Source organism: Schistocerca serialis, chromosome 6 (assembly GCF_023864345.2).
Source record: "Schistocerca serialis cubense isolate TAMUIC-IGC-003099 chromosome 6, iqSchSeri2.2, whole genome shotgun sequence".
NCBI classification, from domain to species: domain Eukaryota; kingdom Metazoa; phylum Arthropoda; class Insecta; order Orthoptera; family Acrididae; genus Schistocerca; species Schistocerca serialis.
This window is the reverse complement of record NC_064643.1, coordinates 63,536,511-63,548,669: the sequence shown is the minus strand read 5'-3', so window position 1 is coordinate 63,548,669 and position 12,159 is coordinate 63,536,511. Positions and strand designations below refer to the sequence as shown.

Genomic DNA, 12,159 nt, shown 5'->3' with positions numbered 1-12,159 from the left:
TTGCAATGGAGATGACAGGAACACAACAAGAGCCTGGCGGATGAAGGAAATGTGTTCATACAACACTTAAGATTACGTGCCGACTACTACACAAACTGCAGATCGTACCCTAACCGAACAAAGCTAGAGGGACAGCTTTCCACATCAACAACTGCTTTGCAAATCAGCCGCCAAATGTCAACTTCTGTAAGAAAACGATTAAAAACAACCGTCACCCTAAGTACCTCGGAATCACTTTGGATCGTTAACTACCATTCAGGACTCACCTCACGTTACTTGCAGATAAATGACAGACCAGGAACTCGGTTATGCAGAAACATGACGGAACTTGCTGAGGGCTCAACCTGACACTCTCCATACAGTGGCATCGTATCCTGAATATTCTGTGGCTGAATATTGCGCGCTAATAGGGTACGACAGTGTGCATGACAGTGAGGTACAACTGAACGGTGCTGTGAGAACCATAACAGGCAGCTTGAGGTCAGAGCTTCTGCCTCGGCTGTCCGTTCTCAGTAACTTCGCTCCGCCGCAGTTTTGACGACAGGAAGCAATAACATGTGAATGGGACGGCATGCAATAACATGCGAATAGATTAATAACTTGGAGTTTTCCAGGAAATTCTGCTCAGTCCATCCAGCATACATCTTAAGTCAAGTAAACCGTAGTGGACAGCGCTGAAGATGTGTGGAAGGAGAAAATGAAAAAGAATACAAACGTACGTCGTCCTCCTGGCCTCCAAGACCCCCCCACGTATATCGGGGTTACAACTGCCTAGAAGATCCTGGTGACAGCTGACGCGTGTGTGGTGTACTTCCTTTCAGCCCCATCGACGGGACGAGGTTCTCCTCACTCGGCTTCGAATAGGCCACAGCTCTATGACGCACGGCTTCCTGCTCCGGCGAGAGGACCCTCCAATGTGTGGTGCTTGCGGCGTCCAGGTCACTGTGCGCCACGTTTTATTGGATTGCGTTTTATTTTCTGACCAGCGGGTCGCGGCTGACTTGCTAGCGGACCTGCCATCTCTTTTAGGCAACACTCGGACGAATATGGTTAAAGTTTTAAATTTCTGTGCTCTGTCAAATGTTTTTACAAAGATTTTAGGGAGAGGATTTTAATTTGTTCACTGTGTGACAAGCTCGCCCATATTTTATGTAAGTGGCCAGCCAGTAACAATTTCCTGTGACATTCTTGTTGCTATATTTCCCCTTTCCTTAGGTTTTACTTTCTTATGTAGCATTTTCCTTCTTTTCCTGCTTTCTTTGAGTGTGTGCTTTAGTTTTATTAGGTCTGTCTATATTCGTTCCTTTTAATGTGTGTCAGGGCGCTGATGACCTCGATGTTGAGCGCCCATAAGCCCCAACACACCACCACCTGAACAGGATCTGATGTGGACACGAAACAACTGACTCTTTCATGTGCAAATGGGGACTCTCAGACTTCAAATTATATGACTGTGAAACTTCACCGCAGACAGTTGATCATGTTCTAGATGAATGTCCTAAGATAAGTTTTCGAGACGGGAAGCATATTTTCAACGCTTCTCCCGCAACACTGAACTGGATAGACTTCCTTAACATCACTCTATAAGGTCAACTGGAACCAGAGCTCTTGAATATTACTTTTGTATTTCATTGTGTAAATACTGGCGCAAAATATATATGTATATCCATACGATGAATAATAAGTATACTAATCATTAGGACACTGGCTGACCACTGGACAAAAAACTAAGCAACGTCCTTTTAAAATTTTACGGCTTGCGTAGATTCCACGAAATTGTTCCACTGGGTTGACATCGGGAACCTGGGAAGGCCAATTCATTTTAGCAATCTTATTGTGCACAAACCATTGTGTCACTTACGGTGTTTTATGACTTGGTGCCGTATCGTGATAATACTAACAAATTGTCGGTTACTCGGATGGGACGAAGCTCCCCTGGTGCAGTTCTAACACTACACGAATAACTCACGGCTTTATACTCCGGCGGAAGTTACAGCGTCGACTTGGCTCCGGACAGCGCCTTTCAACGCCACTGCCTTCACTGGTTTCGACTGATGTGGCAGAACGTCCTGCAGACGTTCGGACACTCCATTCAAAGTATACCCAGGACAGCACAAGGCGCCATGAAGGCGAAGCATGGGCACGCCCCGTACTAACACCCACAAATAGGTAGGCGGATGCCTTTGGTCAGATGGTGTGTTATAAATATTGACATAAAAATTACGTTTTGAGTGCATTCCTCCTTGCCGGCCGGAGTGGCCGAGCGGTTATACGCGCTACAATCCGGAGCCGCGTGACGGCTACTGTCGCAGGTTCGAATCCTGCCTCGGGCATGGACGTGTGTGATGTCCTTAGGTTAGTTAGGTTTAAGTAGTTCTAACTTCTAGGGGACTGATGACCTCAGCAGTTAAGTCCCAAGTGCTCAGAGCCATTTGAACCATTATTCATTCCTCTTTCAGATACTCGACCCTGAAATTACCCTGGTCGTCTTAAGCAGCCGAGGTGGGCTTTTGCTCCAACCTTGGCGTAAAATGTCTGTCAATTCCGTTTCTAAACTAAATTCCTTTGCTAATTCTTCGTCGTTCGAAAGGCGCACTCTGAACGGGGTAGTACGCGGCTGAAAGGATCCGCCTCGCCTCGCCCCGCCCCGCCAGCTCCCTCCACCATGGCGTCCCAGCGGCCAGACCGACTGCAGCACGTAATGTTCTTTAAACACGTTTCTCTAGCTGAACCACATATTCATGGTCGAAACGGGGTATTAGAAATTTTCGTTAAAACCTTAGCAGAATTGCCCTGTCTGCTCCCCAAGCTGCTTGACAAACACATTCTAAAATATTTACCTTTGTGAGCCACTTTGCCGTCCTGTGTCTCAGGTGTGGCAGCCGAGTAAGTAAAGTAGGCCCAGAAACGACACGCGTCTTTAAAAAAGCTATTGCTCTTTCTCAGTAAAGAAAAATCAAAAGCAAAGCTCTAACGGTTAAAAAAGGACATCAGAAATTTGCAGCAATGCTTGAAGACGAGCTAAAACAAGACAAGCAGTCCACTAATATGGGGCGCTGAGCTACTTTGTTGGTCGCGGCCGTCATAATAGAGCGAACAGTAGTTGCAAATATTGTCATAAGTTAGACACTACCATAAGGACACAGCTTTCTATTTCAAAACTCTAGTACTTTCCGCCGTGGAAGTCGAACACGCGCCAGAACAAATTGACGTGGTCAGCCCATAGAGGGCTCCGCCTCCGCGGCGGCTATTCCCCGCAGCGGCTCTCTCGCAGCGAGGGCGCCACCGCTACACCACAGCGACCAACAGCCGCTCCCTTCGGTTTCGTACATAGGGACCCGCTCTGCCCTAGTCCAGTCAGTCTGGTACTCGCTCTGGATTTCGTTTCTATCTCGGCGGTACTGCGTTCTGGTCGTTGCTCGTTGTTGACATTTGCCTGGCTCTGGTTCCGAGTGGATTTACTGATGGTGTTTGGTGTTGTGGTTTCTACAAGCCTCCGTTGTTTATCTCTTCCTTGTTGTGTCGGTCATAGTCGGTTGTTGTCGGTTGTCGTTGGTCTGTCGTCAGACTCGTCCTGTGTTTACCCGGTGGTGCGTGCTCCACCGCCGGCGGCTTCCCCGCCTGGCGGCTCCTATTCCGCAGCCTAAGGCGTTCCCTCAGTTGGTTTTGGTTACTACAAAAACCATCAGAGAACATATTCCCAACGCTGTATTTAAAATAGTGTGTGGAAGGGAACGACACTGAGAATACTGCCAAAAATCCTCATAGACGAATATGAGCATATTATGCCTCCAACAAGTATCTTAACATTTTTCCACGTGCTCAGAAAATCCTATTTCATTTCCGTCTGCAGGAAGGTCAACTTATCGATGGTCCATCTACTGATGGACCACACAAGAAGTGAATAAGGAACTGATGGATTCTGAAATGCTGGGTAAGTGGGGCTCGACCATCCGCTCAAGGGCAACACAATGACCTCTACTCGGACAATTGTGATGTCTCCCTGGTTTGAGGAAGGGATTAAAATGGCCGCTTTTCACGAGTCAGAAAATTATCCAGATGCCCAGATGAGCCTGGAAAGAAAAAGAAAAAAAAAAAAAAAGGTTTTCTGTGCTCGTCCCTGTGAGGTTCGCAACATGTTGTAACCGACCCTATCGAGACCAGGTGATGTGCTACGAATCGGGACAACTCGATTCTAATTCCGAAACAGAGAGGCGGCAGTTATACACTCCATCACTAGTGGGGCCCAAGTCCCAGCCACCCGTCTCAGTAACAATACTGTGGCGCTGAATGGTTAATGGCTGGATTGGTGAAATGTTCTGCTATTGTGTAACCTGCGTTGAAAGTTGCACTTCACAGGATTAAACATATAAATAGTAAAAAACTGTTGAAAAGTTGGGTAATGTACATCGTACAGATCAGCAGATGCCTGAAAGGAACTAATCTTGACAGCAGGTTACCAGTTCAGAGCAAACCTCTGACACAGTTCTGCATGTACACCGAGCTGACAAGTCGTGGGATGTACACATATGCAAATAGCGGTAGTATCGCGTACACAAGATATAAAAGGACAGTGCACTGGCCGAATCATCATCTGTACTCAGCTGATTCATATAAAAAGGTTTTTGGCATGATTGTAGCCGCACGACCGGAATTAACAAAAATGGCTTTGAGCACTGTGGGACTCAACTGCTGTGGTCATTAGTCCCCTAGAACTTAGAACTAGTTAAACCTAACTAACCTAAGGACATCACAAACATCCATGCCCGAGGCGGGATTCGAACTTGCGACCGTAGCGGTCTTGCGGTTCCAGACTGCAGTGCCTTTAACCGCACGGCCACTTCGGCCGGCTCCGGAATTAACAGACTCTAAACGCGGCATGGTGGTTGGTGGTAGACACATGGGACATCCCATTTCGGAAATCGTTAGGGAATTCAATATTCCGAGGTACACAGTGTCGAGAGTGTGCCGACAGTGCCAGATTTCAGGCATTACCTCTCACCACAGACAAAGCGGCGGCTGACGGCCTTTAGTTAACGATCGAGAGCAGCGCCGTTTGCTTAGCCTCGTCAGTGCTAGCAGACAAGCAACACTGCGTAAAATAACCGCAGAAATCGATGTGAGATGTACGACGAACGTTTCCGGTAGGTCAGTGCGGCGAAATTACACGCTAATGGGCTATGGGAGCAGACGACCGACGCGAGTGCCTTTGCTAGCAGCACGACATGACTTGCACCGCCCTCCTGGACTTGTGGCCATACTGGTCGGACCATAGACGACTGAAAAACTGTGGCCTGGTCAGATGAGTCGCGACTGCAGTTGATAAGAGCTGACGGTAGGGTTCAAGTGTGGTACAGGCATCAAGAATCCGTCGACCTAGGTTGTCAAGAAGGCACCGTCCACACTGGTAGTGGCTCCATCGTGGTTTGAGCTGTGTTTACGTGGAATCTGCTGGGTCGTCTGGTTCAGCTGAATCGACCACTGACTGGAAATGGTAATGTTCGACTACTTGGACACAATCTGCAGCCATTCATGGCCTTCACGTTCCGAAACAAGGGTGTCATGTCACCGGGCCACAATTGTCAGTGACTAGTTTGAAGAACATTCTGGACAAATCGAGCTAATGGTATGGCCACCCAAGTCGCCCGACAGCAGGACGCTGGGGAAGAGGTCCGACACGATATTAGCAGAAATCGCCTCAGTGTAGATAATGAAAGGTCTCACTGGGTTAAACGAAACACGTTGGTGAAGAGCAGGCCGTTCTGTTGCGTATTGTACGGAAACACGCCGGACATGAGTTATTTGTTTCTCAAAGCGTCATGTACCTGCCGCATTTGACCAGTCAGCATCACTTGTGTTTGTGTCACCTACCGCAACGTGTCTCGGTCACTATGGAGACTTTGACCTGGGGGAACCAAATAGAGTAGTCCACCGAAATTCTGTGGGACCATCTTGCTCTGAAACAGGCATTAGTGTGACGTAGTCGATTCCGGCGCTTTCTCTTGCGTTTTGTGATCGACAGTGGCTGTTCTGGTGTCCCAGCATGCTGCTTCATACAACTGCGTCAGTTGTTGCCTACTCTACACTTTATCAAAGCTTTTGATCTCCGATACAGTTCCGTTTCTTGCATTTCAGGTACATTTTTAAGTTCAAATGGTTCAAATGTCTCTGAGCACTATGCGACTCAACATCTTAGGTCATAAGTCCCCTAGAACTTAGAACTACTTAAACCTAACTAACCTAAGGACATCACAGACACCCATGCCCGAGGCAGGATTCGAACCTGCGACCGTAGCAGTCTCGCGGTTCCGGACTGCAGCGCCAGAACCGCACGGCCACCGACATTTTTAAGTCACGGTTACGAAGTATGCTTCTTCATGTGGGATGTTTGCTCAGTTTGCACTTTGCATTCTCTTTTATGAGCTGTTCAAATCCACGAGCACATATCGTGGCAGTATCCGGTTATAATTACACAGTCTGTGTATATCAGTCTGTTGCAACATCTCTCTCTATCTCTTTCGTTCCCTCCTCTCCCACCCCCCCCCCCCCCCTCTCTTAAAAGTAAGAGAAACTTTTTATAGCTTTCATTTTGGGTCCTGTTCAAATGATCATGTAATTTTCCATCCACGTGTGACACTTGTACTGACGAATTACATTTGTCCATCTGCGGCTACCTACTCCGTACAATGTTTTGAACATAATAATATTAATTTACGATATCTTGCTTATACAAACGCATTGCATTAGAAAATTCCCTTTATTTATACGTACAACCATGTGGCTTTGTCCATTCACATTAATGCTAGGTTACATCGTGGGATCTGCTCCAAGTCTCTGTGTTGTTTGCTTCGGAAGAAAATTTAAATTTTGTTATGGGTCAACTATTTTCTTAGTATCTCTCAGGCAACGCGACGTCCTGAGATACAGCTTGGAATAGTGGTTTGACTAATTCCACATCCATCTTCACAGCTCATTGTTTAACTATTTTTCAAGTACAAATAGAACATAAGGCACGAACATTTGCTCTGCTCGAGCTCGGCCTACAAGACAAAGTTCATCACACACTTAGTCATTAGTTAAGTAGTGAGTGTGCTTGACATGTCACCTAAGTGAGCCGTGGTAAAAGTTGCTGTTTTGAAGAGCGTGCCGCAGCGCGTAGTGTGAAGCAGTGGCCCTCCGTTTCTGGCGGTGGCGCCGCTGTGGCAATCGCAGCTGTGGTGTCTCCCTCTGGTGGGAAAGGGGAAAGGTTGCCTGTTCACGTGCATTTTAAGGGGCGCTATGAGCTCGCCAGGGGGAGTCTGTCAGTCTCGGCGAGTCCAGTTGGTCTGTCAGTCGGAGAGAGGCTGGGTCAGTCTCGCGGCACCAGTTGCTGGTCTGGCTCTCGTTTGCATTTGTGCGGCAGTTAGCGCCTGTCTGTCGTCGCAGTGCCAGTATGTCTGTCGTTTGGATCGAACTTTAAAGCCAGAAAATGAGAGTCTTGCCACTCCGCCAGTAACAGAACTCAGATAGTGGTCGCCCGGTCGGGGCTGAGTTCCTTCATCTCAGTCTGCGCGTTAGGCCGCCAGTCTGCTCGAGTTGCTCGGGCAATGGTCCTTGGCGGTTGGATTGTTCGTTGGTCGGTTGCACACCGGAACACAAGATGACTTGTCCGCCTGGAGCGTCGGTGCATGTGAGGTCCCCACGTGAGTCCAGTGGCCTCGCCGTATAGCGAGGCGTAGTGGCTTCGCGGCCGACACGAGAGCAACAGGAGTCAACCCACGACATCGGTCTGGCCGGGGCGAGATGCGACGCCGTAAAACGGGAGATGGGCGCGCCTTCCTGCGTCCGTTGAAGCGGCTGGCAGCGGACGGTTCGGGAGAGTGTTTTGGAGGTGCTGCGCCAGGTCTTCGCCAGAAATCGCAATTATTAGAAGCTGAGTGATTAGTGATATGTTGTTTCAGTTACATGTTAAATTCTACTTGTGTTGTTGGTCAGTCTCTCGTCACCAGCTTGTTCGTTTGTCCTTCGTCCGCAGTTGTTAGGCAGTTAGTGTCGGTCTGTCTGTCTGTTGGTCTGCCATACGTCAGTAGCTACCTCTGTTATGTTTGTCGAATTCGGTGTTAACGAATTTATAGATTTAAGGTAAAGGCCGAATTCCTGAAATATGTTTTTATCTTGTCTATCATCTTGCGAGACGGTATATGTGTAATGTTGAGCATGTTGTACTCTTTATGTAAGTCTGAATTTCATGGGTTTTACTTAAATAGTCATTTTTATAAAGTTGCCACTCTTACACCGTAAGAGCCCTTTTAAAAACAAATTGCACTTTTGGTGGAAAATAATTTCTTAGTGTGAGTGTTTGTACCATTTCCAACTCCCCCTACGGGGTGCATAGTTAATGTGTTTGTGTGAGTTGTTAAAATTTTTAGTTTAAAGTAATCTGGTGTGTTGCAGATTTGCACCAGTGTAGCCTTTCAGAGGTCGTTGTGAGCGGTCGTGACTACGGCCGTGGTGAAAGGGGGCGGAAGCTTCTCAACCCGAAGGCTCCTACTGAAAAAAAAAAATAAAAATAAAAATAAAAAATAAAATAAAAAAAATATTCTGCCTCTGAATAATTGTAACGATATTTCGAGGGTGCTTTTCTGCTTATAATTTTAAATATGTTTTTGAAAAGGCTTTTATGAATATAAAATTTCCATTGGTTGAAATTTAATTTGTTTCCATCAGTTACTCCTTGGCAACTACTTCCACGCTCACATAGTGTGATAATGTTCTCGATGAATCGCTAGTAAATAAAGTAAATTATTTAAGAAAAGATTTTGAAAGTAATAAATTTACGGTTCAGGCACCTTCTTCCTGAATGATCAAAGGCTGAACGAATTCGAGAAAAGGACTAATAGCCAATTTGATCTGGTATGTTATCATTACAGACACAAAACCAGACACAGCTAAGGTAAAGCAGCCGCAGAAAAGTAATTGACTACCCTGAGCTGGGGGGTGGCGACCTCCTCTGGGCCTCTTGTGTAGTGGGCTCGGCTCGGCTACCACAGCCGCCCTGCAGCCCTGCCAGTCTGCCCCTCGCTGTCGACGACTGGCAAGATATTCTTATCAGATAATGCTAAATCCTGGTGACGAGATCACGGTGAAAAACTACAAGTGAACCTCAATTAACCATTCGCGAATAAAACATAAAAACCACATACGCCACGTGGACATCATCATCTAACAATAGGACCCACATACTCTGTCGACCTCCTGTGTGAATGTGACGAAAAACAAAGAATGGTATTGTTGAGTCCGTGCTCGCCGCAGTGCTACAGATCACTCACACAGCTTACCACACGCGCCTCTTTGTCCTCAGAAGTGGCCACCTTGCAACACTAACACGGCTGCACACAGCGCGTGCTGCAACTTTGTGTAACTTAGAGCTTTAAAATTACGGAGCCTAACAGTATACACTGCATCGATAGTGGTGCGTCACAATGACAATGAGAAGTAGCATTTGCCTCAGGATGTGAGAAAGAGTCCTTCAGGTGTGGCATAAATGGATTCAGCAAAGGATAGCAGATTCTCTGCGGGACAGGCGAGTAGGACACCGCTCTATCGTCGAGGACTTTTTTACTGCTCCTACTTTGCTCATAGAAAAGCACAGAGAAACACTTTGCCTTTAAAATGTTGCTTATCCTGTTTAACGTTTTCCCTACAAATGGTAACCTGCACCATTTCTTCTCCTGTTCGTCAGTGTTTTTCATTGGGGAGAGTAGGAACCTGACTTGCTTGCTCCCTTCTTCCAGAGTACAGCTAACGGCGCACAGTGATAGCGGTGCTAACAGTGGCGACAGGAGTCGCATTTAGGACAGTGCGAGAACAGCTGCAAGCTCCATTTTGCTCTCTGATGGGTACAACGACTCCTGAATATGTAAATGACCAATGTAAAGCATTGTTCGTCCACTACACTGACAGCCACACAGCTAACAGCTGAGGGATCGTTCTTCATCCCTTAGAAGTGAATAGTGTGGAGGGCGGAAAGCACATTTAGAAGAAGCTGACACTTTGGGGCGGCGGTATTAGCGTCCCCACACTGTAGCTCAGTGCAGCTGGTGGCTGTAATGTCCGTAGGCAATCTTTTACCACATTCAAATTTTCATGCATTCGCCACCAGCTATTGTGAATGAAGTTTTAGTCCAAAGTGCACTACAGACTATACCCTAATTTATTTTGACAATATTTTCCATAGGTGCACATCCAGTCCACTTACGTGGAGTGAATGTCATTCCGAGATGTAAAACTGGACCTAGCAGATAACACAACAGCTCTGGTCACCCTCACAACACTGTCTCTCAGGTGGTGCAGACCAGCTTGTTTCAGACCTTACACATATATTTCGAGGCGGAGACGTGCAGTACGTGAGTGTATCGATACCGGTGATAAATCGCAGATGACTGAAGCACGACAGCTGCTAAGGACGTTAACGAAAAGCGCAGGGCCTACTAGCCGATCCTTGTGGATACTATGCGCTACAAAGGTAATAAGACTGTACCGACAGCCGTTACTTTCGTTACGCAACTATTTTTGACGTTCCAGTCACGTCATCTTCAGACATTTGGCTTGAATGACACCAAGTACCATTCGCATATGTAGAAGACAAGGCGCCATTATTTCTATCTGGTTCCGTAGGTTTCTGAACTTCATGAAAATGTGTGCTACAAGAAACACGAATGGACTGCAAATGAGTGACAAAGGTACCGCCTACAACTGCTTATGAAGTTCGGACATTGATGAACCAGATACGAGTATTGCTGCCTTGTCCTATACGTGCACGAGTGGTAGTTGGTGTCATTAATGCCACAGATCTGAAGATGACGTGATTGGAACGTGTAACTGGTTGCGTAGTAAAACGATATCAAAATAACGACTGTTGGTATAGTAATATTACATTTATCGACAAGCCGCGTTGCCACACTCCTGAGATCAATATGGAGCTGAATTTACTATGAACTTCGTACCAGTCCATGTTCGCATCGCGGCATTTGTATACCACATCCTACCATGCATTTGCCTTGCTGAGTTTTGAAATATTACCACGTCTTGAAAAATATTAGCGCAAGTTCAGATTAATTTTGCAAAGTTTCACCCTGAATTTTATATGAGTTTTCAAAGATGTAACACTGGTTAACGAAGTCTCACATAGGTCGTGACGCGGCAGAAACATCGCAAATGCAACGGAGTTGTTTTCTGTAAAGCGTTTACAACTAGAATGAGATTTTCACTCTGCAGCGGAGTGTGCGCTGATATGAAACTTCCTGGCAGATTAAAACTGTGTGCCCGACCGAGACTCGAACTCGGGACCTTTGCCTTTCGCGGGCAAGTGCTCTACCAGCTGAGCTACCGAAGCACGACTCACGCCCGGTACTCACAGCTTTACTTCTGCCAGTACCTCGTCTCCTACCTTCCAAACTTTACAGAAGCTCTCCTGCGAACCTTGCAGAACTAGCACTCCTGAAAGAAAGGATATTGCGGAGACATGGCTTAGCCACAGCCTGGGGGATGTTTCCAGAATGAGATTTTCACTCTGCAGCGGAGTGTGCACTGATATGAAACTTCCTGGCAGATTAAATCTGTGTGCCCGACCGAGACTCGAACTCGGGACCTTTGCCTTTCGCGGGCAGTTTTAATCTGCCAGGAAGTTTCGTTTACAACTAGTTTGAATATTACACATAACCGCAGCATAAACAAACACAAAACGTGTAGTGAATCATGTTATAGGTTCGATATGTGTGGTGCTCACGAGCTTGCATCTGTTGTAAATACCATTTCATAATTATTAAACGATGGGCTGTGGTGGACCCGAAAATTATCAAACTGCAATTCCGTGCTAATTCTCAGGATCTGCGTCACGGCATGTTTACCCCATTGCTAGAAAATCTTCTGGAAGATAATAAATGGTTCAAATGGATCTGAGCACTATGGGACTCAACTTCTGAGCTCATTAGTCCCCTAGAACTTAGAACTAGTTAAACCTAACTAAGCTAAGGACATCACACACATCCATTCCCGAGGCAGGATTCGAACCTGCGACCGTAGAGGTCGCTCGGTTCCAGACTGCAGCGCCTAGAACCGCACGGCCACTTCGGCCGGCGGAAGATAATAGGTGCATGGATTGCAAAGCTAACACAGTTA

General features: G+C 46.7%; 1 protein-coding gene across 1 annotated transcript in view; it reads right to left on the bottom strand.

Moving 5' to 3' along the window:
• LOC126484388 (cytochrome P450 6k1-like) overlaps window positions 1-12,159 on the bottom strand; it is a 153,510-nt gene that overhangs the window by 66,298 nt on the left and 75,053 nt on the right. The window lies entirely within an intron of this gene.